Source organism: Amblyomma americanum, chromosome 4, assembly GCF_052857255.1.
Source record: "Amblyomma americanum isolate KBUSLIRL-KWMA chromosome 4, ASM5285725v1, whole genome shotgun sequence".
NCBI classification, from domain to species: Eukaryota; Metazoa; Arthropoda; class Arachnida; order Ixodida; family Ixodidae; genus Amblyomma; species Amblyomma americanum.
Window position 1 is genome coordinate 17,882,803 of NC_135500.1, and position 26,937 is coordinate 17,909,739.

The 26,937-nt window shown below is 50.7% G+C and overlaps 1 long non-coding RNA gene and 1 pseudogene across 1 annotated transcript in view; both read left to right on the plus strand.

Annotated features, from left to right (window-relative positions):
• The window catches only part of LOC144127813 (uncharacterized), a 90,513-nt gene that overhangs the window by 12,131 nt on the left and 51,445 nt on the right, over window positions 1-26,937 (plus strand). The gene's annotated exons all lie outside the window — the stretch shown is intronic.
• On the plus strand, window positions 145-25,392 carry LOC144127632 (uncharacterized; annotated as a pseudogene).

Sequence of the window (26,937 nt, forward strand, 5' to 3'; positions counted from 1 at the left end):
GCGGTCGACATCTTGCGACAACGATTCGGAAACCCTGAAGCGTTGGTTCAGGATCACATGCAGGGCCTAATCGACGTGAAACCGGTGTTCTCTGCAAGGAATGTGCGAGCCTTGAGAGGGCTTTACGATGAGATACAGGTTCACATGCGGGGGCTGAAGGCTCTGGGCATCGAGGACGATGGCTACCAGGCGATGCTCTATCCTGTCCTTCTCCGCACTCTCCCGAAAGAATTGATCTTGGACTATCATCGTTCACATGCTGAGAACCAAGAGGAAGCGACGCCGGCGGTGGTCGACGATTCAGGTTCAACGACATCGTCGTCGGACAGCTCACAGCTGACGCCACTGCATTCCCTGCTCAGATTCTTCCGCTTCGAGCTAGAAAGCCGCGAGAGGACGCTAGAGGACCGGCCCGACGACGCACATGGTAAGCCTGCTTCTCACTTTGATGGGCACAAGGCACGAAAGCATCGAGGGCACGCTCGCCCTTCTTCGGCCTCAGCCCTGCACGATGCAGCCATCTGCATGCAATGCGTGTTCTGCGACTCAAAGACACATGAGAGCCAAGAGTGCGAGTCGAAGATGACTGTAAACGAAAGGAAGGCAGTCCTCACAGCAAAAGGCGGATGCTTTCGTTGCACGAAGCATGGACACCGTTCGAGGCAATGCAAGGTTAAACTCAGTTGCAAGAGATGTAAACGCAGACATGCGACAGCGATGTGCGACCCTACTCTCAACGAAGCCAAGAACGCACGGTCGGCCGAAGAAGGGGTACAGCCAGTAAGCCTGCACGCCTCAGGGGCAGAAAAGGACCCTACTCGCCGCACAGTCCTAATGCCTACCATTACAGCGTTGAACAAAGGGACGAAAGCAAGAAAGATTTCTCGAGTTCTCTTCGATAGCGGCAGTCAGAGAACATTTATAACAGAAGACTGCTCCAGGAAACTTGGGTGCAAATTGCTCGGGACAGAGTTACTGTCGGTGGGAGTATTTGGAGGAGGGCAGACCAGACGCACATTCAGGCGAGTTGAAGTGTGCCTCTTCCGACGAGACGACCCAAAAGCGCAGTACAAAATCGAAGCCCTAGAAACACCTTCCATATGTGAACAGAGTATCCCCTGCCCCAACGAACTGATCAGAGAAACACTTCGAGAGCTGATGCTTCCTTTGGGTGATGATTCGGCTCTTAACGACGACACACCGATTGATGTGTTGATTGGCTCCGATCAGTATTGGGAATGCATCACTGGGAAGGTGAGAAAGCTGCCCAACAAACTGACTGCCATCGAGACGGTATTTGGATGGGCAGTTCAGGGCCAAGTCCTGTCCAAATGTCAAGGGACAATTTGCACACATACTATTGTCATGAGAACGACCATGGCTGATCGAGAAACCGCTCCGATTCTAAAGAGGTTCTGGGAGTTGGAAAACACTGGTGCGTCAGACACATCGACCGAAAATTCAGACTCCCAAGCCCTGGAGGTTTTCTCTAAAAATATCAAGAAGATCCACGATCGCTACGAAGTAAAGCTTCCTTGGAAAGACGAAGTGGAAATGTCTGACAACCGCGGATTAGCGGAGAATCGCCTTCGGTATTTAACGAAGCGGTTAAGCAGGAACCCGAGTCTCATGAGAGATTATGACTCTGAAATGCGGCGCTTAACTGACGAAGGCATAGCAGAGAGGGCAACAGACACACTTTGCGGCGACTCTCAGCGAGTGTACTACATGCCCCATCAACCCGTACTGCGGCAAAGCAGCACGACTACCAAACTGAGGATAGCTTTCGATGCCTCATCACACAGTGCTCAGGCTAAATCCCTGAACGAAAACCTCGAGTGTGGTCCGAATTTAAATCCTGACCTCGTTCGGCTCCTGCTGAACTTTCGGCGACATAATGTCGCGCTCGTCGCTGATGTCGAAAAGGCATTTCTTCAAATAAGTGTAGCGCCAGAGGACCGCGATGCGCTAAGGTTTCTATGGTTCGCCGAGAGCCCTGTAGAAGGCAGGCCATTGCCAGAGATCAAAAGACTCAGAATGACCAGAATACCCTTCGGAACCACATCGAGCCCGTTTCTCCTGGCAGCAACGCTTCAGCACCACCTTGAAACAATGAAGGATGAATTTCCAGCAACGACAAATGTATTGAAAAGCTGCATTTATGTGGATGATCTGCTTTGCGGCGCACAGGACGATGAGGAAGGAGCGAAGATATACGACGAGGCAAGTCGCATCTTTCGGGCTGCTTCAATGCGACTGCACAAGTGGGGTTCTAACAGCACAAAGATGAACGAACTGTTTTGTCAGGAGATCCCCAATGAAATGCCCCTTGGACAACCGGCTAATTTGCTGAAAGTGCTAGGTTTAAGTTGGAAACCAAGGGAAGACCAACTGACATTTTCTCCCGACTCTGTCATTGAATTTTCAAAGGCGCAAAAGAATACCAAGCGATTTGTCCTACAAACGACCGCGCGGCTCTACGACCCCCTAGGAATTCTATCGCCGTATACAGTGAGAGCGAAAGAGCTGTTTCAGGAGATTTGGAAGGAAAACATCGCATGGGATCAGCCACTTCCAGACCATCTCCTAAGGCAGTGGATCAAGTGGTGCGAAGAATTACGTTCGCTACATGAGGTCACCATCCCAAGAAGGTATGAAGCCAACGCCAAAGGGCACCCACAGAGTCGAACTTTGCACGTGTTCGCAGATGCCAGCCCGAAGGCTTACGGCGCCGTGGTCTACCTCTGTACCGAGAATTCTACAGGAGAAAGAACTTCCGCCTTCATGCTAGCCAAATGTCGTGTAGCCCCCTTGAAAGCGGTCACCTTGGCAAGGCTAGAACTATTGGCAGCCTTACTTGCGTCAAGACTCTACCAGTTCGTGAGGTCGAATCTTGATATGAAGTTTGACAAGGTTTTCCTCTGGACCGATTCTATGATCACACTGAGCTGGATTCGAGGAAACGCAGCACGCTGGAAGGAATTTGTGAGGAACCGCGTCGCGGAAATCCAACAAAACAGCGAGACCGCGACGTGGCGATTTTGCCCCGGAAAATCCAATCCGGCTGACCTCATGACCAGGGGATTGACAAGCACTCAACTGAAAACCAGCGAGCTATGGTGGAACGGGCCGCAGTGGATAACAGGTCGAGCTGACGTATGGCCGGTTGAATCACAACCAGGCGACTTCACGGCTGAAGAACTGGAGAAGAAAAGGGAGGTTGGTGTCTTAAATTCCACCAGCGATAAAGAAGATGAGTTGCTGGATCTGGAAGATTTTAGCTCTGCATCTAGAGTGAACCGAGTAACAGCTTGGATTTTCCGGTTCGTGCGAAATCTGCGATCTTCTGACAGGATCTCGGGACCTTTGACTGCTGCAGAAATCGATCATGCGAAAGGATTTTGGGTGAGAAGGGTTCAGAAGTCGGCATTTTCTGCGGAACTGGAAAGCACAAAGAAACGCAGCCGCATCCCAAACGACTCCGCCTTGAAAGAATTCGCCCTGTGGACAGATGAAAACGGCCTACTGAGGATAAAAGGGCGAATCTGCTCCACAGAGACGACACTCGACGAACGACACCCGATTGTGCTCCCCAAGAAGCATCGCTACACATCGCTGCTGGTGCACCAAGCACATCGACAGCTGCTTCACGCAGGTGCAAGAGACACACTTGTGCTATTACGAGACAAGTACTGGATTGTGCGGGGGCGTCAGCTTGTGAAAAGTGTTGTGAGATCGTGTGTGGTATGTAAGCGGCACAGTGCCTCGCACTTCGACGCAGCAACAGGGCTCCTTCCACCTGACCGGACGTCCCAAGCGGACCCGTTTCAGGTCGTCGGCCTCGACTTTGCCGGTCCCCTCCTGGTGAGGGAGAACAGTCGGACCGTGAAATCGTACATCGTGCTGTTTACATGTGCTGTGACGCGGGCGGTGCATCTTGAGCTTGTTGCGGACATGAGCACAGAGCGATTCTTACAGGCATTCCGCCGTTTTGTGTCGCGCAGAGGCTTGTGCCGAACCATTTACTCTGACAACGCTCTTTCGTTCAAACGAGCCTCAAAAGATATGGGCATTTTGTGGAAGCTCCTGTGGCACCCTGAAACTCAGAACCATTTTGCCAACTCCGGCATAGAATGGAAATTTATAGCGGAGCGTGCACCGTGGTGGGGCGGATTCTACGAGAGGCTGGTCCGTAGCGTGAAAAGCGCGCTGAGAAAAACGGTCGGACGTCAGTGCCTAGACACCATTGAGCTGTCAACAATCCTGGCTGAGGTTGAGGCAGTAATAAATTCTAGGCCCCTCACGTACACATATGAGGACCCTAAAGACGGTGCGCCGCTCACACCGTCCAGTTTCCTGGCGGGAAGACGCTTGACGGCTCTGCCTTCGCCTGAAACACGAGCCATCGAGGCGTCCGCCGCTTCGCTCCGGGCGCTCTGGAAGAAGCGAGGGCGAATGCTGAATCTTTTCTGGCAGACATGGCGGCGAGAATACTTGGGGCAGCTACGCTCGGCCTTTGCCTTTAAACAACCCAAAGCCGTGACTCCCCGAGTCGGAGAGGTTGTCTTGGTTCGAGAGAATCAACCGCGACTGCTCTGGAGAACAGGAGTTATCGCTGCCGTGTTTCCTGGGCGAGACGGCAAGGTTCGTTCTTGTGAGGTCAGGATGCCGCAGGGGAAGAATTTGCGACGCCCTGTTCAGTCATTGTACCCATTAGAGTTTGCAGAAACGTAGAATGAGCAAGCTCATTCGGCGGGGCAGTGTTGAAACTTCGTTTTCTTTTCGTGTTTAACCTGCGTGTCCTTTGCATGTGATTTTCTCAAATACGCTTCATGAGACGAAACCCAGACACCTCTCGCTTGTTTATGGCCTGCGGCGGCTCCCCTCGGGCGACGGGACTCTGGGAACCCGAGGGAGAGGGCCAAAGGTTGAGACCAGCAGAGAGCTTTGGAGGGGCAAGGGAAAAGGGCAGAACGAGCGGGGAGCCCCAACGATAAGCATGTAACTTTTCGAGCTCTTGCTCCCCTCCTAACGAACAGTTTGATTGTTTCTTGTTTCTTGCAATAAACGAAGTTACATAAACGATAACAGTCTACTGTCATTAGAAACGAAAGCTAAATCAGTTAGTTTTCTACAACAAGCAGCTCTCATCGGCTGCTGGCAAGACCGCCTAGATGATTTGCGGCGCCAGAAGGGAAACGCCGCAGTCTATTCAGGAATCACGGAGGCGTTGCGGACCCTCGGGTTCCATCGCACAGCACAAACTTGACGCAGACACGCAGATGTAAAGTGTACTAGTTTTTTTTAGTACACTTTAGCAGATGTACCGATTTGGCTACGGATTTGGCTGGCGCTGTCCCCGACTCCACAGTGTTGCCAGACATCACTATGTAATGGCTGTCGGTGCAACATTTGGCGCCACCTAACACACATGAGGGAAACTTCTCAATGAGCATTGAAAATGCCCGTGTAGCACCGGATGTTTCGAGCGTGCTCGAAAATCTCGATGCAGATCGAGTTCAATGAGGATCGAAAGTGCCCGTGTGACAGGGGTATAATACTGGGGCAGATTTACACAATAGTTTTGTCGGACGGCATACAGTTGCATTTACGCTAACTTGCACACTGTGCACAAGCTAGGTCTAGCCAACTGAACCCTTGCACTCAAAAGCTAAGCATGTACTATTGTACCTATCTAGGTCAGAGTTTTCTTGGTTTCTCTCTCTTATCGTCTCTTCAGCTTAGCAACACACCGCCTTCATAACATGGCTCGGTGAGAATGCTACGAATGCATGTTTATGCGTGACACTTTTAAATATTCAGGACAGTCTTAACAGAGCTGTTGGTTCATCTTGAACACAAAAGCCTTCAACTTCAATTTGCAGCAAAGAGGCAAAAGTAAAGACGAAAGTCATCACTGCTTTCATGTTTTTTTTTCGGCTTTCTTCGGCCTAACTTCAAAATCAGTCTTTTCCAACTTTCTGATGCCTATCCATGCCTCAATTAATTTCTTTCTTTGAAAATCAGGCTGGCAATGAAATAGGTATATTTTGCTGAAAATGTTGATTGTCGGCAACTAATACCACACTCTAAAACTGAACACATGTTGAGTGGTATAAACATCAGTTAACAGTAAGCAATGCTCACTTTTCTTAGCTACATTGTGAACTGGTCACCTTTACATTCAATCAGTCTACACTTTACTAATGAGTGAAAATAACTCTTAAACATTGCTTTAATGTTGTATCAGAGAACATACGCATATATGCCTGTCACACACTTAAATGGCTCAATTTTTATTTCGTTTTATTGTGCAATATCATAGACCTCATACTGGAAATCCAAGTTTACAAATTCTGCTTGAGATGTTGGTGTTTGCTCGAGATAACTAGATTAGAGGGTCATTGAATCTTGTTTCCCCGACTGTACAAAGTATTCTTTCCCAGCCTAAGCCAGGAGCCATTGCAATGTAAACCCTCCAAATTGGTTCTTGCATTTCCTCTACCTGTAATCCACTTTATTGGCTCCCACATCTCATTATGTTTATAGTAATAGAAAGACATGTGTAGACTTTTATGCAATACAAAAGCACCCACTTTGTTTTCCACTCACAGAGACATTAGAGAATGCTTTGGAGTTGCACAGAGTATATGCCAGCTTATTTTGTACATGGCAACAATGACATGGCCTTCAGCAGAACTTCCCATACTTGTTTTCAATACTGTAGTCAGACTTGTGCAACGGCAATATCAGCTCATGAAGATATGCTAAAGGACTACCTGATGGCCCGCTGTTTCTGTGGAGAACAAAGCGCCTTGCACTACAGCCAAGTGATGCATATCTAAGGCCCTTGGCAGCCACACAGTGCTATTTCTATTTTGGCTTTAATAATGGACTGAAAAACAACAAAAATAAGTCACTATTGTTACTTTGTCCCTGTTCTGTAACATGTAGAATTGCTTTAATTAGAACTGAATTTACCTCTTCCAAACAACTAGAAAAATCATAATTTCTTATGTGCATTTGAGTGTGTTTGACAGCCGTGTGCTAAAATGTGAATTTTAATGCATACACAATTCACACACACAAAACCTATATATTGAATAGATAAGCATGTCTTTTGCATTAGCAGTCAGCTGACTGTAGGTAGTTGGGGGGGGGGGGGGGGTTGTTTACATATTAAAATGACAACAACTGTGCAAAATACAGGCCAACAGTCGGCCCATTCGGTCTGCCAGAACCATGTCATCGTGATGTCTGGCTCTATGTCACACTACGCCGACGAAAAAAGTCGGCCGCCTGTCGGCGGCGACGCCACGTCTCCCACAAGACGACAGCTGGCCGATGGTTCGCCAACTCCCATGTCACACTAGCGAGACAACGTGCGAGACCTCCCTCCGACTTGGCCCTTTCTCGTTCTCACTCTTCTTTTGTCATTTCCTGCTATGCGAAATTCATGGGCCGGGACGCTTCATATTTAACTGTTTTAAATAAATCCAACCATAGTAAAACAAACTCTTAACACTCGTGATTATGAACCTAGATTGAGTGCAGCCCAGCACTGAGCGGCACTTATTGCTGGGTCAGAAAGGCATCGCTCGAAAAATAAATCCAGTCGCTCGCGGGTACACAAGGTGGGAGAGATTATTTAAAACTAAGATAATAAAAAGATAAAAAAAATTTTGACCATTCGGATTCGAACTAGAAACCTTTGGAATGCGAAGCTACTGCTATACCCACGACGCCATAGAGAACACAGCATTTCGCTGTTTTCAGAGGTGCTGATAAGAAGCACTCATCTGTGTGACACTCGCGACAGAAGTAAAAAGCAGACGAACCATGTGCGAAAACTCGGCCGGCGCGCTGCACCGGTCGCTTCTTGCGAATCGCAGCCCCACTGCAAGCAGGGACACACAGAGCAGCAAGCATCGCTACGCCGCTCGACTCAAGCACTCGAGCTCAAAGCGTACGCTTTGCCACTCGCAGCGGTCTGATTACTGCTTGGCTTGGTGTTGAAGTTCGCACCATAAAAGAAAAAAATAGCCATATTATCAGAAAGATCGCCCGCTATATATGTCACTGAGAAACGGTTGACGTAAGCAGGGCTGGTTTACTTGCTTTAATTAGACGCGCAAGACGTTGGAACGCGCAAGGCAGCAGGCAGCACGAAAGATGATGAAGACGAAGCATCTAGCCCCGAGATGACTCAAGGCTTGCCAACTGCCAGGAAATGCAGTTTAGCCGCTGTATGGCGCCACTAGAGTAGTTTTTTTTTTATTCGAGAAGTGTGCCATGAGGCATAAGTTGAAAAAGGAAAGGGAGGGAAGGAACGCACGGGATTGAAAGTTAAAAGAAGGAGTGAAGAACCGTTGCGCTGAGGTAGTCGCAGAGGTTGTTAATGAAACGGTTGTCCATTGTCCACTTCACGAAGTCACTTTCGCGGTTCCACCGCAGGCCCACCTCCCTGAGGAGCCGTTTTCTGATGGCAGCCGTCGCTGGGCACGTCCACAACAAGTGCCGCACATCACATATGTCCGCTGCAGCGCCACAGTGAGGGCACCTGTCAGGTAGTGGCAGATCTTTGGCACGCCACCGATGACGGACAGATGGTGTCAGAGCCGCCCCTGCCCGAATCCGGCGCACGGATACCTCCTCCTGCCGAGTAAGACTACGGGGGAGAGGGTGCGAACACGGAGGAATTAGAGCGCGTGTTAGCTGGCGCAGAACTTCAGAATCGGAAACGTGGGACAGTAACGGATCTGGGGGAAGAGGGGAAGGTGGCGGATCGTCTAATGTATGAAGGTGAGTCATAGCATCCGCTTGAATGTTATGTGGATCCTGGGCATGGCCGCGAATCCAGTGTATGCGCACTGGACATGGATACTTTGCGCAGAGCACATGAATAGATTGTGAAATCTGGAACGTTCGTCGAACAGCCTTCAGCTGTTTAAGGGCGGCGCGGGAGTCGGTGTAAATGTGAACTGTATTGAATGTTGGAACGAGCGGAAGGGAAGCAGTGGCATTGTAAATGGCTTGAAGTTCCAATGCCAGGGGAGTGCACGTATCCGCAGTATACGTCGCGCGAGAGTTGAGATGCGGATGAGATGGACTATACACAGCAGTAACTCCCCTCTCTGCAGAATGAGATGCATCCGTGTATAATATGCACCCTTCAGGCAGATACTCTGCTGATACCGACGGGGAAACAGTGGGGCGATTGTCAGTGAGCTGGCAATAGGACCACGGTGGAAGTGTCTTCAAACGACGAAGTTTGAGAGACTGTTTTCGAGCTCTATTTGCCACCCGTTGGTCGATGATTTCACTGAGTGTATTAAGTTAGGCGAACCCCTGTAGCACAGGTATGGGTGTTAAACGAGGCAGATATGTTATGGCGCGCATAGCCTCACGATTGATAGCTTCAAGGGCGTCCCACTGTCAGCGGGTGAGACGTTGAAATTGAGCCTGATATACTATCCGTGGCTGAAGGATAGAGCGCACAAGCTGGCGGGCCGTATGAGCACGTGCGCCACCAGAGCGCATAGCTATGCGACGAATCAGACCTAGAGTAGCGTGAGCCGATTTACGGGTGGCTGTCAGCCACGGGGTGCCAGTCCCAGGTGTATGGTGGAGAAGACCAAGAATACGAACAGTTTCTACCTGAGGAATCAGAGAATTATGTACCGTAAAATTTAAAGGGGGAGCTTTCCGTAAGGCGGCTTTATTTCCAATTCGAATGAAACATGATTTAGTAGAAGAGAGTGTTAGACCCAGAGGGGGGAGGCGAGATGTCAATACATCCAGCGCGTGTTGAAGGACCGACTGATGAATAGACGCATCTGGATGACAGCACCACAAGGTGATATCATCGGCATATGCAAGAACGCGGATAGAAGGGATGGCCTCTAGGGCTCGAACGAGAGGAATTAAAGCCACAATAAATAATGTGGGGGCGAGAACGGAGCCCTGCGGCACTCCTCTATTGGAAGTGAAATTACCAAAGGGCTTTCCGTGGACACGGACGCTGAAGGTTCGATTTGCTAAAAAGGCGTGAATGGAGAGGAGGAACCGGTGAGGGAGACCAAGAGTTTGAAGGGAGGCAAGAATGGCAGAGTGAAGGATGTTATCATATGCCTTTGTTATGTCGGTAGCGATTACGGTTCGTACAAGGTGACTCTGTGGAGAGTGGTCAAGCACGTCAGCAGCCAAAGTATCAAGGCCGTCCTCCGTTCCAATTAGTGGGCGGAAACCAATTTGGGAATCTGGGTAACAATCATGGGATTCCAGCCACCATGATAAGCGTGCGGCTAGAATGTTTTCATAAAGCTTGCAGATGGTAGGGGTAAGGGAAATTGGACGAAGGGCCGAGAGAGATACTGGAGGCTGACCTGACTTGGGTATTGGAACCACAATAGAATGCTTCCAGTATCCCGGCATGACGCCAGAAAGCCACACTTCGTTAAAGGTATCAAGTAGGGTTTCCAAAGCCCTCCCTTCCAAGTTACGGAATAAGGAGTTAGGTATGCCGTCGTGCCCGGGAGTAGTAGTAGTTTTTAAACGGTCAATGGAGGCCAGTAGCTCTGCCATGGTGAGGTCAGAAGTAATCCCATCGGGGGGCTCTGTTACCGATAAGTCAGGTGGAGACGCAGCGGTGCAGTCATGGTTTGGAAAAAATTGACGGGCCGCTTGTTGTGCAAATGTGTCCTCATCCACATTTAGCGCGAGGCGAATGCTCTCTGTGTAACCTGCAACCTGATAAGGGCGCTCCATGGCGTGAAACACTCTCCAAAGATGTCGATTGCCCTGCGTAGAGGACAGGCGGGCACACCATGCAGCCCAGCGTTGCCTGCCTAGCCGCTTTGCATAGCGCCGCGCCCGTGCGGTAGCGCGGGGAAGAATAGGAAAAGCCGAAGGGTCATTGGGGTGACGAGTAGCGTAAAGATCCGCCTGGCGACGAAGAGCCCACAGATTCAAGAGATGTACGTCCGGGTTTGGGTCGTCTTCATTTACAGTAGTAGTAATAGTGTGAGTAGCGAGAACAGCAGATAGAGTAGACAATGCTGAAGAGGGGTTGAAAGTAGATAAATGATTGTCTGCGCGTACAGAATCCCATGATGTTATTCGTACAGTCCGGCGTATTTTTCGTAGACGCGTAGGCGTGAGGGAGATAAAAATAGGGCTGTGATCGCTACCCCAAGTATAAGAATAAACAGCCCAACGAGGGTTACCGGGGCCTAACCACCAAGTCAAATCAGGCCACCTCGTGGGCGGGTAGAAGTATTCGGGTGGTTTAAAAGTTGAAAGGAATGATCTGAAAAGCTCCCTTGGATGTGTGAACCCCTTGAGAAATCCGATGGGTAACCCCACGCAGTGTGTGCGCCGTTGAAGTCACCACCAACTAGAATAGGGATACCCGAGTTGGTAGAACGTAGAAAACGAACCCATCCCAGATTGGGAGATGCGGAGCCAGGACGACTATAAAAAGAAACTAGAATAAGGGGTGTGCGTGCAGGCTTTACGAGAAGGGCGACAACCTCTTGACGTGTGTTGCACCACCGTGAAAGGTCGAGTGGTGTGTGCGGAACTGAACTGTGAATATAAATTGCAGATTTACCTGGGCTGAGGGAGGAGGCGGTGCAACGGCGATCAGGGATAGATGGTGAATGGTATGCGCAGAAACCTGAAAGGCGTGGGAGTGCATTATGCTCTTGCAGTAGGAACGCCCATGCCCTCAGCTTTCCGTCGCGAAGGCGGATGTTCACTTCAGATGCCTTATTAGCGAAACCTCGACAGTTTCACTGCACCGCCACCGATGATGATGCGCTATCCATGACGAGGCCGAAGAGCTTCCACGATGAGGGATGTCACCTGCTTCATCAGCGCTAATATCTTATCCACTGTCGGGGTAGTCACGGCTAACAGGTGGTCGGCACCTGATTGTGGCCCAGTGCTTACTCGAGGTGATTCCTCTGATGACTACTCCCGAGTTATTAGAATTCTTCGAGAGGAGTGGGAACGACGCTGTTCCCGGCGCTGGGTGAGTTCGTCTAGTCGGCGGCGAGCCTCCGCGATTGCATTGTCTAAAGCTGTGTCTTCATCTGTGGTATCCACATGTGATGGATGCACTGGACGTTTTGGCGTACCATTTGATCCGGGAAGGTGAGCCGCTTGTGCATATGTATGCTGGCGAGGAGATGTATGGTGAGCAGCAGGCTCAGATAAAGGAAGTTCATGGAAGTCGTTGTCGTCACATGCGAGAGCTGCAAAGCGATTACTTGTAGGAACGTCCATTTTTGCAGGCGACTTGTGAAACTTCTTCGCTTGCTTCTTCTTTGGACAAGCGGGGGAGCGAATGTCATGGTCCGGCGATTTGCACAGGGCACAATGAGCTGTTGGTTCATTCATGTCGGCTACAGCTGCTGGATTAGGGTAGGTATTTTGCATATGTCCTTCTTTGTGGCAGTGATAGCAAAAAATGTGACGAGGTCGGAAGGGCTGTAGTTTGACGATCGCACCGTAGTAGGTAAGGTGCTTCGGGAGAGTCAACGGGCCTTGCAGGATGAGCAGGTATGAGCCCCGGCGACCCATAGGCCGTGCTTGCAGTACAACATGAGTTGAGCAGCGAATATTTGCGCGCACCTCCTCGGGAGGGCTCGTGCTGTCGACATGATAAACCATGCATCGGAGTGTGTCAGGACCAGATGCAAAATATATTTGCACCGGGACATGCTTGCAGTCATCCAGGAGGATCCGCGTAACTGCGCAAAGTTTCTGGGCGTTCATCAAGGATGACAAGTTTACCGTGATGGTGTTCGATGGGCGATGGACGACAAACCCGCAGTAGTTCGAAGAGCCAAGGGCATGGTCAATTGTGGCTTGAACATTCCGGGCAGGCATGGCAGTGATATCAAAGCGCAATGTAGGCTTGATGGTAACGCGGAACGAGTTCGCAGCAGGCGGAAGAGAGCCTTGACTCACGGGAGGCATCTGTGGAGGAGGCTCAGACGCTGGTGATGGCCCTTGGTGGGAATACTGAACTGGCGCGACAGGCACAGTTTCTTGAGGGAGTGCCACGGGCACGGAGGCGGTAGAGCAGTCCATGTCACAGGCCAAAGTCGTAGCATCGGAAGATGGCGCAGGCTGGAGGCCCAGAGGCGCTGACAATTGCGTGGATGTGGAGGCTGCGTCAGGTGGCAACACAGCGGGTATCCGCGTAGCCGTCGTCGACAACGCAGAATCCATGCAGACGCGTAGCGCGGCCTCGCTCGGCAGCGCCGAGCTAAGCCTAGCTTGGCCCTGAGGGTTCCGGTTGGGTTTTCTCACTTGAGAATGCGCCCGCCGTGCCGGGAATTTCTCCGCAGGGGCGTCGTCAGCATTTGGTCTCACGGAGGGCACTGTCCGACCCACGCCACACGCGAGAAGACAGCGAAAAGCGAAAACACAGACCTAGAAGCAGACACGTAGCCACCCACTAGGTCTTCGTCTAGAGTAGTTAGTAGCGTAGCATTGCTCCCCCTCTCTTGAAGACACCGACTCGGTGTGGTAGCAATTGCAGGCAGGACCACAAGGGTAGTCGCACGTGTCTGGCGTGTGGTGTAGACACGCGCGAGGGGCTAGCGGGCATGGTACGGCTTCATCCGAGCGACATGGACAACTTCGGACGTCGGCCGTCTAGAAGAACGAACTTTTCCTTGGGGGAGAACTTCGTAGGTAACTTGACTGAGCTGGCGGAGCACCTCGTAGGGGACAAAGTATCTGCGTAGAAGCTTCTCAGAGCGTCCCCTCATGCGGATTGGGCTCCACACCCAGACTTGTTCGCCGGGCAGGTAACGCACATTTCGGTGCCGGAGGTTGTATCGCTGAGCGTCGTGAACTTGCTGGTGCCGGATGCGCTGTCGAGCGAGTTGGAGGGCGGCCTCAGCGTAACGAACAAATTGGGCAGCACCCATAACAGAGGGGGTAGCGCTAGCTGGAAGCAGCATTGCATCCAGCATGGTTGTGGCTTCGCGACCATGTACTAAACGAAATGGGGTGAAGCGTGTCGTTTCCTGGACCGCAGTAATATAAGCAAAGGTGACGTAACGGAGTATGGCGCCCCAGTTCCGGTGGTCCGCGTCGAAATACATAGCAATCATGTCGGCGATCGTCTTGTTGAGCCGTTCGGTGAGGCCGTTCGTTTGAGGGTGGTAAGCGGTTGTTTTGCGGTGACTGGTGCCGCTTAGGCGCATAACCTCCTGCGTAAGGGCCGAGGTGAACGCTGTTCCCCTGTCAGTTAAAACGATGGTGGGTGCACCGTGACGAATCACAATGTTTTAAATGAAAAAGTTCGCAATTTCGTCAGCAGTACCACGGGGAAGAGCTTTAGTCTCACAGTATCGTCTGAGGTAGTCGGTGGCGATCACAATGTAGCGGTTACCCAGAGAGGACTCCGGAAATGGGCCGAGTATGTCCATGCCAACTTGGTGGAAGGGAACCTGAGGCGGATCAATAGGCTGGAGTAGGCCGGCTGGTTCAGTCGGTGGCGTCTTGCGACGCTGGCACTCGCGGCAAGTTCTTACGTAACGTTTTACAACTGCAGCAACCCTTGGCCAGTAGTATTTTTGCCGTATTCGTGCCAAAGTTCGACAAAAACCCAGGTGACCAGAAGATGGGTCATCATGGCTCGCCTGCAAGACTTCGTCGCGAAGGGCCGTAGGCACGACGAGTAGATAGACAGCTTCTGTTGGACTGTAGTTTTTCTTATACAGGACGCCGTCACGTAAACAGAACGACGACAGCCCGCGCGAAAAGATTCGCGGGGGAGACTGAGCGCTTCCTTCTTGATACTCAATGAGGGGCCGTAGTTCGCTGTCGTCCCTTTGATGTTGAATGAGGATGGACGTGGAGATGGCACCAAGAAAAACAGAATCGTCGTCCGGGTCAGCTCGGTTGTTCTCGATAGGAGCACGAGACAAACAGTCGGCATCACTGTGCTTCCTACCAGACCTATAGACGATGGTGACATCGAATTCCTGAAGTCGAAAACTCGAGCGTGCAAGCCTTCCCGAGGGATCTTTCAGGTTCGCCAGCCAACACAGCGAGTGGTGGTTAATGACGACCCTGAAAGGACGGCCATATAGGTACGGGCGAAATTTTGTTACTGCCCACACAATGGCCAGGCATTCTTTCTCGGTGGTGGAATAGTTCGCCTCAGATCGTGACAGGTGCGGCTCGCGTATGCGACTACGCGTTCGAGACCATCCTGCCACTGCACAAGGACCGCACCGAGGCCGATGTTGCTGGCGTCTGTGTGTAGTTCAGTGTCGGCTGACTCGTCGAAGTGTCCAAGGATGGGCGTACTTTGCAGACGAGTGCGGAGGTCTTCAAAGGCTTGCTGTTGCTCCAGAGCCCAGAAGAATGGTTCGGAATCTTTCGTGAGTCGCGTGAGGGGCTCAGCGATCTGGGAGAAGTTCTGCACAAAACGCCGATAATAGGCACAGAGACCCAGAAAGCGGCGCACACTGCGCTTATCGGTGGGCACAGGAAAAGCAGCCATGGCAGCGGTCTTATCACGGTCTGGGCTAACCCCTTTAGCGCTCACGACTTGGCCCAGAAACTTCAACTCTTCGAAAGCGAAATGACACTTTTCGGGCTTCAGGGAAAGACCGGCCGACCGAATTGCTTCGAACACGGCGCGCAGGCGTCTCAGGTGCTCTTCGAACGTGTCAGAAAAGATGACAACGTCATCCAAGTACACGAGACAGGATTACCATTTGAGATCGGCAAGAACGGTGTCCATCATCCTCTGGAAGGTTGCAGGAGCCGAGCACAGGCCGAAAGGGAGCACCCGGAATTCGTACAAACCGTCCGGTGTAATAAAGGCGGTCTTTTCCCGGTCGCGTTAGTCCACCTCGATTTGCCAATAGCCGCTTCGTAAATCTAGCGATGAGAAGTACTTGGCGTGGCGCAGCCGGTCCAGGGAGTCATCAATACGCGGGAGAGGATAAACATCCTTTTTAGTGACTTTGTTTAAACGTCTGTAATCAACGCAGAACCGTAAGGTTCCATCTTTCTTTGCCACTAGAGCAACAGGCGACGCCCACGGGCTCGTCGGCGGCTGTATCACGTCGTCCTTGAGCATTTCTTGAACTTGGCGGCGAATGGCATCGCGCTCCTTCGAAGAGATGCGGTAGGGCGGCTGACATAACGGCCGTTGGTTGGCGTCAACTATAATTCGGTGCTTTGTGAGCGGTGTCTGCCTAACCTTGGAGGTCGAGGCAAAGCAGTCGAAAAAAGACTGGATAACGCTTTCCAAGCAGCGTTTGTGGTTAGTTGGGAGTTTTGGGTTCACGTCAGTGTTTATGGGAGTGGACGGTTCTTCCACTGATGCCGGGGCTCCGGACAAAGCGTGCTGTCCCGCGAATTCGCTGAGTTCCTCGAAATACGCAATAGCTGTTCTGCCAGGCAAACACTGAGGTTCACAACCAAAATTGGTCACCAAGAGTTCGGTTCAGCCCTTGTTCAGTTCAACAATTCCTCGAGCAACACAGACTTGCCGACCAAGGAGCAGCGACATGTTGGTTTCAGCGATGCCACGAATTTTGGTGCTGTTATCGCACTCTACAGTAACAAACATGCTGGATCTTGATGGGATCAAAACGTGGTCGTCACAGATGCATAACTTAGCCCTGCGTGGCTCGGTATTGTCGTCGACAGAACCTTGGGTGGAAAACGACACGATTAGCTCCTGGAGGTTGATAACGGCACCGTGCTTTTGAAGGAAATCCAAACCGAGTATGAGGTCTTTGGAGCATTCGGGTAACACAGCAAAGCAACCAGGGAAAGTAACGCCGCGGATCTAGATTCGCGAAGTGCAGACACCGATCGGAGTTACCACGTGGCTACCAGCTGTCCGGATCTGCGGCCAAGACCAAGGGGTCAGAACCTTCCTCAAAACCGTGGCTAACCGTCTGCTCATTACCGAAAAATCGGCCCCGGTATCCACAAATGCGGTAACGTCGTGGTTTTCGGCGGATACCGGAATTTCGGTGGAGGCCAGTCGGTCGCAGCGCGTCGTCGAGGTCGTCGGGTCAGGTCGTCGTCGGTCGGAGCGTCGCGGCGAATCGTCGGGTGTAGGCTCTTGACTCTGTCCAGTAGCGGCAGCCCTACCCCCGGAGTACGCCGTCTTCAGTTTTCCCGACGTGGGGACGTACCTCTGAACTGGCCAGAGGATGACGGGCGGCCGGGCGAAGAGAACCGCCTTGGGGATGGCGATCGGGACTGGCGTCGCTGCGAAGTCGAAGATTGCACGTTATCAGCCAATTACTGTTCGATATCCCGTGGTCTTTCACCGTAGCGTGGTCGAGGTGCGTCAGGTGAAAACCCCTTAAACCCATCCTGCGGTAGGGGCAATGGCGGAGGATGTGACCGGGCTCTCCGCAGTGGTAACAGAGCGGCCGATTGTTTGGCGTACGCCAAACGTGCGCTTTTCTCACGGGGGGCCTGAACTCCTGCGGCATGGAGGGTGCTGTTGCGATTGGCTCCTGCAGGTATTGCACAGGAGCGATGGGAGAAAAGGCTCGCATCGCTGGCCCGGGACTTCGTAGCGCCTCGCTGTACGTCATAACGGAGGGCGCCGGGTGTGGAGCTGGGGGTGGCTGCACAACTCGTCGGATTTCTTCGCGGACCACGTCCGTAACGGCAGCGACGCTGACCTGTGGAGCTTCAAAGCGAAGTTTCGCCAGTTCCTCGAGCACAAGGCTTCTTACAAGCTCCCGAAGGTCCTCGGCGGGCAGCGACGTAGGCGTGTACTGGGACTGGGAAGCGGCTGCTACAGTAGCCTGACGTCCGTAGTGGGCGACCCGTTCCTGTAAAGAGCGCTCGATACCCATTGCCTCCTTGGTTAATTCGGACACTGTTCGTGGCGGGTCACGGACCAGTCCGGCAAACAGCTGCTCTTTTACGCCACGCATTAAGTGGCGTACCTTCTAGGCTTCGGGCATAGCAGGGTCGGCCCGATTGAACAGTCGGGTCATGTCCTCGATGAACATCGCGACGCCCTCGTTCGGCTGCTGTGATCTCGAGCGCAGGGCGATTTCAGCTTTCTCTTTTCTTTCGCTGCTGGTAAATGTCGCTAGCAGCTCCTGACGAAAAGCCTCCCAGGTGGTAAAGGAAGCTTCGTGGTTTCTCAAACCACGTTTTGGCCGAGTCCTGCAGCGCAAAGTAGACGTTGCGCAGCTTGCGCTCGCCGTCCCACTCATTGAAACCCGCCACTCGGTCAAAGCTGGCCAACCAGTCTTCGACGTCCTCGAACCTGTCCCCGTGGAACGGTGGCGACGATCGAGGTGCGTGAAGGACAAATGGCGGGGCATTCCCGGAGTGCTGACTTGTCTGGCTAGCCGCGGTGGATGTCATGGCCCTTACCGGCGCTGTCAGTTGGCCGAACTCGGGTTGTAGGCCTCGCAGGCGGCGGCTCGCCTTGTGGACTGGTGTTGTAGCCACGCGTTGAGAGCTGACGTCAAAGGTGTCCTCGAGGTCAGCGTACATGGGTCGCTACCCCGCACCTCCACCAAATATGTCACTGAGAAACGGTTGACGTAAGCAGGGCTGGTTTACTTGCTTTAATTAGACGCGCAAGACGTTGGAGCGCGCAAGGAAGCAGGCAGCACGAGAGATGATGAAGACGAAGCATCTAGCCCCGAGATGACTCAAGGCTTGCCAACTGCCAGGAAATGCAGTTTAGCCGCTGTATGGCGCCACTAGAGTAGTTAGTAGCGTAGCAATATTATCAGAAAGACCGCCCGCTATACACGAGCAGCGACAAAGCATGCTTGCGCTAGTAGCGAGATTTTGGCAACGGCACCGCCTGCGGTCGCGCCAAGCGACGAACTGCGCTGCTGCCTGGCGCAGCGGACGCCGCTTCGCGAGTAGCCTGCGCTATAATATCTCTTAATATCGCTTTGCTGTTAACAGTATAATCTCACCGTAAACTAAAATTATGGTCAATTTCCGCGACACCTTCGGCTACGGAGCAGCGGGCCGCTGCGGGCGACAGGCGAGCCGGACCGCAACGGCGGGCCAGCGGCAGCTTGCGAGGCGATTCTCGCGAGAAATTTTGCTCGTATCAGAGTTGTTGCTTTTACCAGCAACTCGGTGTTGATCAACGATCCTCAGGAATGATACATTTGGCACATTTCTCTGTCTCAGCGTTTATTGCTTACGTCAAAAACAATCTTAAGCTGATTTTTATTACTGCGGCGGACGGGATCCAGTCTCGCCTGCCGACGAGCAGGCTTGGATTACTTCACGTTCGCACCAAAAAAGACAAAACAGCCATGCTATCAGAAAGGCCGCCTGCTATATTCGAGCAACGACAGCCTGCCTGCACAACAGCCGCGCTTTCGTCAACGACACCGCCTGCGGGAGCGCCAGTGCGACGAACTGCGCTGCTTCCCGTCTGCCGTGCTCGTCGCTAAGCCTAGCTGGTTTCGCATCAATGCCGCAGCTCGGGGCGCTTTGCGCCGTAACAAAGAGACTTCTCTAGTCATCATTTTACTGCCAGCTTGTCCCATAATAAAATAAAGTTATGCTCGATTTCCGCGACGCCTTCAGCAGCGGATCTAACAGACGTCAGGCGAGCCGCACGAAGCAGCAGCAGCAGGCGGCTGAAATTGGGGGCTCGAACCACGTCAAGTGATATGTTTTCACTTTTGTTCGAGTCCCTTTCTGCCTCGACGGAATAAAGTTCAATTTCAATTTCAATTTCAAAAATTTGCTTGTATCGTAGTCATCACTTCAACCGGCACCTTGGCATTGGCCAACGATTCTTAGTAATGACACTTTTTGGACATTCACCTATCTCAGAGCTTGTTATGAACTTGAACAAACAGCACTAAAGCGGAATCGTGTTCGTGTCTGGTGAATGTTTTAGCTCGGCGACCGATCTCGTGTCGGCACGGTCGGCGTCGCGGGCGTCAAAGCACGTCACACTACGAAGACATCTGGTCATCGGACGCGTTGGTGCCGTTGGCGGCCTAGTGTGACAGCTTGGTCTGCCACAGACACGGTCTGCCGACCCGGTCGGCCGATCATCGATGTCGTTGTCGCGTCTGCATCGGCGTCGTGTCGGGCTAGTGTGACAGGCCCTTAGGAACGGCTACAAGTGCCATTATTTTTTTTCTCTGTCAGCAGTGCAAACACGCTGCAGTGTGCAATTTTGAATAAATGACTGAAAATGTTAAGTATGTAATCTTAACTATTTGAAAAATGTGATTATCCCGGTTATAATTACGGTTAGTTGATAGCAGCCTGTACTGTGGCATGACCCTATCGAGAATTCGCAATAAGAATCGCGCCGTTGTTCTGAAATCCTGAGGGTAGCGTAACTTTCAGAGTAGGCAGCCCTCTGTTATTTTGGCAAATAGTCGACCGTTGTGAACACATCGCGATCGAACGAGGAAGAGTTCGCGATCGCGATGTGACGAGTTTTTCGGTCTCTTGGATATAAATAGTCCACATGTCGTTTCCCACACATATCACAGCCGCCCACGATTGTACCTTCCACGAAAATCCTGCGGCAGAAAAAAAGCGTTGACGGAACGGATGTCTCGAGTACGCCTCAATTAATACGGGCTATTTCTACTTAAAGATATCTGCGTATTTTTCTACAAGCATGCATGCCTGTACCGCCGCACGCGATTAGACGACAGGCACTGCCGGGCGCGCCAATCGGATTTCTGGGACCATCCGCCTCGCTCGAAAGCGCCAAAGTGATCGTACAACACCTTTCCGCTTCACGTCCGCCTGGCGGCCGAAAACTGGCGGATCGCTTCCGAAGTGGACCTGGCGGAAACCGCTCCGAAACGATCGTACGACGACCCTTAGGCGTCTGATTCAACTCCTACACGCGTTAAAGGCACAAAAGGAATGAGTTAACACTCATTCCGGCGGGGAGGATGTGTTTTTTCGACGAGACGGAAGAACGCGCTCCTGTGTGATACGCTTGCCAGGTGGAACACCCTTAGCCGTCCGAATCAACTCCTACACCCGTTAGAGGCACAAAAGGAATGAGTTAACACTCATTCTGGGGAGGATGTGTTTCCTTGACGAGACGGAAGAACGCGCTCCTGTGCGATACGCTTGCCAGGTCGCACGACAGTTAGGAATCCGATTCAACTCCTACACCAGTTACGGACACAAATGGAATGATTTAACACTCATTCTGCGGGAGGATGTGTTTCCTAGACGAGACCGAAGAACGCGCTCCTGTGTGGTACGCTTGCCAGGTGGCACGACAGTAAGGCGTCCGATTCAACTCCTACACCCGTTAGAGGCACAAAAGGAGTGAGTTAACACTCATTCGGCGGGGAGGATGTGTTTCCTAGACGAGACGGGAGAACGCGCTCCTGTGTGATACGCTTGCCAGGTCGCACGAGAGTAAGGCGTCCGATTCAACTCCTACACCCGTTAGAGGCACAAAATGACTGAGTAAACACCATTAAATCGGGGAGAATGTGTTTCCTAGACGTGACGGAAGAACGCGCTCCTGTGTGATACGCTTGCCAGGTCGCACGAGAGTAAGGCGTCCGATTCAACTCCTACACCCGTTAGAGGAACAAAAGGAATGAGTTAACACTCATTCGACGGGGAGGATGTGTTTCCTAGACGAGACAAGAACGCGCTCCTGTGGGATACGCTTGCCAGGTCGCACGACAATAAGGCGTCCGATTCAACTCCTACACCCGTTAGAGGCACACAAGGACTGAGTAACACTCATTCGACGGGGAGGATGTGTTTCCTTGACGAGACGGAAGAACGCGCTCCTGTGTGATATGCTTGCCAGGTAGCACGACTGTTAGCGCCGTTGTACGATCGTTTCGAAGCCCCTTCCGCCAGGTCCGCTTCGCGAGTGCGCCCGGCGTATCCGCCTCGTCCGAGAAACGGATGGAAAGTTGGTCAACTTCAACTTTCTGGCGGACAAGTGTCTCCGACCGGCGACCGGATTGCAGCTATTGGCTGCTTTTCCCGTGACGTCAGTGACGTCTCGTGCCCCTCCGCCTCGGATCTCCCCTGCCGGGGCAAGATGGCCGTCCGTCGTCTGAACTCGGGAGCGCGATGGGCAGTGGCAGCGATGTCGCGAAGCACATTATATTGGCCCATCTTGATGTTACCAGTGTTCAGAGCGACTGCAAACATCCCCGCGTTCAGCAATGGCGAGCGACAGTTCCACTAGTTGAACTCTGTAATCATCTACGCTGACGGAGTTGACAGAGCGCTCTTCAAACCGATGCAAGACCTGTGCAGTGGCGATGTCACGAAGTATTTATTTCGAGCTTTTTGTGGTTGTTGCAAGCGTTCGTAATTCCTGCGAGGATCATCACGGACAGCGGCGAGTAACAGCTGCCCACGGTGAATTTCTTGTGCGTGCATGAGCTGCATAGCACAGTGACAAGTGTCCGCGTAGTGAACGGGATTGCGATCGGAGCGAGTGCTTTTACGTCAAGGCAGCGAAATGTGTACCTGCGAAAGCTCACGGCGGGCGCAGTGCTTTTCGAATGCTAAAATGATCATGGCGTTGCGCAGCTAGTCCCATTCGTTGCGATGGTTACAGTGATCGAGACCACACGAAGTTATTTCCGCTACGTATCCATTACCATTTTGATCGCGATTCGTGCGGGAACTGTGCTCGAGTACTGCCGTGTGCGCGACGTGACACGATCTTGGCTGCACGGCCGCCGGACTGTTTTCTGCGGCGACAAAAGCAACGCCGCCATCCTTTCGCGTCTTGGTGCTGCAATCAGTACATGTGATTATGGGTGCTCGGGTTACGAGTGGCCGGCGGCACTGTGTGACTTGTGTGAGAACATCGGTGTGCAGTGAAGATGTATGTTCGGGGGCGTCATTTATTTTTATTTCCTGCCGGCTGTGCTTACATTTGTTTGCAATAAATATTGGCGCGATGAATGGATGAGTGAACACTTCCTCTAGCCATTTAGGTTTAGGTTGTGACAACTTGTTATTACGCGATTATGAACAAGAATCATTGCCGCATTTAAATCACGGCTAGTTCACAGCGTAAAATCGCTAATATGTGTTAACTCATGGGTCTACTTTTCAATGAGCATTCCACTCTATGTTAACCAAAAAAAACTGACAGCAGCTTACGGGGTAAAAACTGTCCACAGTACAAGTTGGGCATAACCAGTCTTGATGAAATATATATATATATATATATATATATATATATATATATATATATATATATATATATATATATATATATATTAAGAACATCTTTCCCATTGATTTTTTTTCTTTTTGCTTTGACAAATTCTTGGCAATGTGAAGTTGAAGTGGGATCTTGGTTTCCATTGTAATCAGAAAAATTAGGTTATCTTGATGCGCCTCATGAACCGTGACACTGTTTGTTGTTGATTTTGCTCACGGTACCTTTTTATCAGAAGATCAGCGGTACGAAAGTGGATGTGTGCACAATGCTATTGTCGCAGAGCAGCTCGTGAACTCTGTTTACTGGTGTTAAGCGGTTGTTGAGCAGCCCTCCCTGGGACAGCCGCACCAGTTTGTTTAACAACACAATTTCGAAGCCTTGAGAAGGAGATCTCAGAATGTACATGCACCCTGCTACCTTCATTTGCCTGTGACTGCTTGCTACGGACATGATTACTTGTATGCTGAATTACGGCGATGGCGAGCACAATCAGCTGTGTATCGACAGTGTAGAACGCTTCCCAGATTTCATTAATCCTCCTTACATTTTACACGAACAAAAATTTATTTGCTGACATATAGACGCATATTTGCACCTTCCCCGGTGATCGGCTTAGTTTCCTGGCCCACTTATCCTTTCACATTTGTGTGGTCACGACAGTACCATTCCTGCACAGATTCAAAGCTACAATAAAAAGGCTTATTTCAGTTCTTTGAAATGTGCTAAGCATTGTTGCATGGTGGTTGGTTCTGCAATACCGATGTTTCTCTGTTTCTGAGAGTCCTGTAGTATCAATGAAACCATTGACCTGCCAAGGCAAAGACCGCATTTAATTTTAACCCATTCCTTTACTCCTCGGTTTGAATGAAATGACTGTTGCTGCTTGCATTAGCAGATTCCCTGCTTTGCAGCAGCGTCTAGTTCTTTTCTTGCCCGCTGCGCATGCATGAATCAGGAGTGTTGCATTTTTCTTTTCTTCTGCGGTGTACTCTGTATAAAAAGTGCTAACCTAGCATTGCGGGCAGCGGGTAGGCATATGTGAGGTTATAATATAAGCAAGCGGTTCTGTTGTTTTAATTTTAAGCAGGTTATTTCATTTTGTGCAATGAGCAATCTAGGCCAGGATAGGAGTCACCGAACCGCAACCGCAACAGTCCCTACTGGATGTGCCGCCAGAGGAGCTGCACACACCGGAAATCACAGTACCATGGGTGGCCACATCGACATCAGCAACAATGCCAACGTGTATAAAAGAGCTTCACCCGCTGACACCGCTTCGTGGGCTCGGTGACTGCACCACAGCGCAGCCACCTAATCCGCTTACCTTTGCGATGCAGGTCAATACATCGTATGCCCTCTTCGCTAAAAAATCCAGTAATTATATTTTGGTGCAGTTTCTGAGCCCGCACTGCTGTGTCGCCATTGCCGTTGAGTGTGCTCACGTAATTCATTCCTTGCTCATGCTATCAGGTGACGTTGAGACTAACCCTGGTCCTGAGGGAAACGCTGCTGTACTCACTGAACTACAGAAGCTAAACGCGGGACAGACCCTGTTGATTACGGAAATACAGGGCCTCAAAACACAGCTGAACACAACAGATCAAACCATAGCAAGCCTAGACAAACGAATGGCCGATCTCGAAGCGCATTACCAAACACTTCTTCACCTCAGAAACGATATTGAAATAATGCAGTCAACCACAATCAACCAAGCTAAAAAGATTGAAGAACTAGAAACACGCCTGGATGACGCGGAAAACCAATCACGTCGGAATAACCTCATTTTCTATGGCATCCCTGACCCTGCTAGCGCTGAAACGTGGGCTGAGTCAGAAAAACTAGTCATTGATGTTTTCCGCAATAATCTTGATATAACCTTGTAACCTAACGACATTGAAAGAGCGCATCGCCTCGGAAATCATTCAGCCGACCGAACTCGTCCCGTAATCGTAAAATTCCTATCTCATAAAACCAAAGACGCACTGTTATCAAATGGCCGTAAATTAAAAGACACAAACTACAGTATTGGAGAGGACTTTTCCCGCACCGTTCGACACGCGCGTAAACAGTTACTAGTGTTTGCCAAAGCCAATTCTAACAAGTACTCCTTGCGCTTCAAAACCCTGCACATCGGCTCAAAACGCTATGTATTTGACGCATCATCCCAAACCGTTAAGGAAATAGCATAGCAATTGCCCCGTCACAAAACTTTAACAAATCGTCGACCCGCTCCACCGCACAATGTTCTCTCGTTTTCGATAATATTCATTAACATCCGTAGTCTTCTTCCAAAGCGCGAACTCATATCAAACATCATATCGTCATCCGGAAGCAACATACTAATACTAACAGAAACTTGGCTAAATAGTGACGTAACGGATGCGGAAATTTTGACCGATTTACCCAACTTCGAAGTGTATCGAAACGATCGGAAAGGCAAACGGGGGGGGCGGTGTTCTCGTTGCCATTCATCGAGGTATATCATGCTCTGTTGTTGACGTCGCATCCGACATTGAAGCCATATGGCTCATCTGTCGCGCTCCCCCCGTAACAGTTCTGCTTGGCGTTTGCTACAGCCCCCCCCCCCCCCCCCCCCCCCAGACTAGTCCAGACTTCCCACGTCATCTGAACAACATCCTTCATAAACTTGTTTTCACATATCCAAATGCCCGTATTCTTCTTTTTGGTGATTTTAACTACCCGGATATTGATTGGCAGAACATAGCTAGTTCCACAATAACGTGTCATGCAGAGGCGAAGAACTTCATCGATGTCTGTTTAAATTTTAACCTCACTCAATTAATTTCCCAACCAACCCGTGTCTCACGAGAATCAGCAAACACACTCGACCTGATACTAACAAGCAGCCCCGAGAATGTATCATCCATCAATTACCTTCCTGAAATCAGCGATCACAAAGTCATGCACGCTTTATTCTCATTTACCTCGACTCAAAAACAGACATCCGATAAAACGATACACCTCTACGATAAGAGTAACTATAATGCAATAACTGAAGAACTTAACACCTTTTTTCCTGAATACGTATTCGCATTTCACACTCACTCAATCCATGAAAACTGGCTGATATTCAAGAACAAATTAAATCATCTCACTAATATGTTCGTACCAAGGATTACCTTTCATACTAATCGCAATAAACCATGGTTTACCGAGCACTTAAAACGACTCGAAAACAAAAAGAAACGATTGTTTCGTACCGCCAAACGAAACGACACGCCTGCCGCATGGGGAAAATACTTCGAGGCCGAAAAATCATACCTACTTTCTGTTCATAACGCCAAGTACTCATTTTATCACAATGACTTACCAAACTTACTTATAAGAAACCCCAAGCAATTCTGGCAAGTTTTAAACCCAACACATCCTCCCGATATTAAACTGACGAATGATTCACATGAAGCAGTGACTGACCGTGATTGCGCAGAAATATTCAACCATGCATTCACATCTGTGTTCACTACCGAACCCAACGCACTTTCACAATTACCACCCTTTAACTTAGAAACCCCCATGCCGGCAGTCACGTTCGTCGAAGAAGGCATTTCATCCATAATTCGTAATATGAAACTTTCATCATCAGCTGGTATGGACCTGATTAATTCAAAACTATTGAAAAACGTGGAATCAATTTGTGCATCATATTTATGTCTCATTTTCTCACAGTCACTCTCCTCAGGAACTTTGCCTCTTGATTGGAAAACGGGGAAGGT